We start from the raw sequence: 671 nt of genomic DNA on the forward strand, positions 1-671 counted from the left end.
AAATGAAAATTATCTTCAAAATATAGTAACTTAATTAATATATACCATCGTGGAGTCATTGAATCTCAAAATCAAGAAACTGAGAATGGTTTGGGTTGGAAGGGACATTAAGGATCATCTATTCCCAAACCTACTGTGGGGACACACTTCCACTATCCCAGGTTGGTCCAAGCCCCATCTAACCTGCCTTGGACAATTCCTGGCAGACACAACTTCCAGTGCAATGCTGTATATTATTTAACAAAACCTACCTGTGTTTAACAGAGGTATCTGATACTATACAGTGTTAGCTGAGAAGGTGAAGCCTTTAAGCAGCTGTTCTTACATCAGTGTAGTCAGTGCAGCCCCAACCTGTTACAGTGGAAGCTCCTTATTCTCTCCAAGATACTTTAATCAGATTAGGCTGACAGTTCCAGCCACTCTGACTACAGTATCTGCTTCCCCTGTTTTACAACAAGCAGCAGTGAAAATACCCAGGTTTATTAAACTTTCCCCAGTGTGGGATATGTCCAGACTTCTTCCCTGCAGAGGGATGGCTCTCAAGAAAGGTGCCAGATTTCTTTCAGATGTGGAACTGCCCACAGAAATAAAAACTGGTGGGCCCACACTGCAGGAAACACCAGTCTACTGGTGTTTAAATCTAAAATTCACAATTTTATCTTCTGTCCAGT

The sequence above is a fragment of the Chamaea fasciata genome, unplaced genomic scaffold (genome assembly GCF_029207755.1).
Source record: "Chamaea fasciata isolate MVZ Bird 193981 ecotype frontalis unplaced genomic scaffold, bChaFas1.0.hap1 SCAF_3, whole genome shotgun sequence".
NCBI classification, from domain to species: domain Eukaryota; kingdom Metazoa; phylum Chordata; class Aves; order Passeriformes; family Sylviidae; genus Chamaea; species Chamaea fasciata.